This window comes from Onychostoma macrolepis, chromosome 03, assembly GCF_012432095.1.
Source record: "Onychostoma macrolepis isolate SWU-2019 chromosome 03, ASM1243209v1, whole genome shotgun sequence".
Classification (NCBI taxonomy): Eukaryota; Metazoa; Chordata; class Actinopteri; order Cypriniformes; family Cyprinidae; genus Onychostoma; species Onychostoma macrolepis.
The window spans coordinates 21,188,781-21,190,021 of record NC_081157.1 but is presented as its reverse complement, the minus strand read 5'-3'; positions in this window follow the sequence as shown (position 1 = coordinate 21,190,021).

The window sequence follows — 1,241 nt, the reverse complement described above, 5'->3', positions numbered from 1 at the left end:
AGTGACCCTTTCTTAAAAAGATTTCTTAGTGTGGAAAGAGTAAAGAGTAAAATCTCCATACCGCAACAAAAGTCCCAACAAATCAATCTCATCCTGAGCACTAGCATTGCTCTTATTTAATAAAGCAAGGTCACTGAGTGTGTGGCTTTACTGACAGGATCCGGCAGGAAGGAACCAAGAAATTACAGGCAATAAATGGCTGCTGCTGTCAAATCTGCTGGTATTTTGAATGTCCAGACTCTCGCTCTGCACAATATAATCAGGATTCAGTTTACATGGCTGATTCTTCTTCATCAAGCTCTCACAAAGGATCCAGCGTCTGTGACATTTCTGTTGATTGGCTGAACAGCTGCAGGGAAATCCAGCTCATTTCCCCTGTCGCTGCTGGCAGTGTGATGTTCATGTCAAAATGATCAAACTCATAATAAATATCTCTTAATTGGTTTTGACAGTATCGTCAAGTGAGGTCGATTATTGACATTCAGCTGAAAAAGGAAAAGCTGATTCTTTTTTCAAATGAATTATCAACTCTTATGAAATGCTTTCTGCTCTAGCAAAGACCATTTTATTCTCGTAAAGAGCCTTTTCCCTTGCTTTGTGTGCTGCTGACAAGACCAAACAAAGTTTTTCAGTGTTTTTATGTCCATTATCTGCACAGGTTATTGACTATGGACTCATGGAGGTTGTTTTTTTTTTTTTTCTTGGATTTTTTCTGTAGAGCTCCTAAAACTGTCTGTTTGAAGCTACACAGTTAAAGACTCACCAAAGCTGCATTTACTTAATCAGCAATAGAGTAGAACAATAATACTGTGAAATATTATTACAGTAGCCTATAAGATAACTGTTTTCTATTTGAATATATTTTAGAATGTAATTTATTCCTGTAATATTAAAGCTGAATTTTCAGCATTATTACTCCAGTCTTCAGTGATCCTTGAGAAATCATTCTAATGTGCTGATTTACTATTAATATCATTTATTATCGTCAATTATTATCGAACATTTATTATTATTATCAATGTTGAAAACAGTCGTTCCACTTAATATTTTTGTGAAAACACAGGATTCTTTTTTCAGGATTCTTGAATGGAAAGAAAAGAACATTTAAAAGAGCAGCATTTATTAGGAATAGAACGGTTTTTATTAGTGTTTACTGTGACTTTTGAATCAGTTTCATTTATTTAGTTGGTTACTGATTTACTTTATTTGAATAATTAGCAGGGTCTTACCAAAATGTGTTT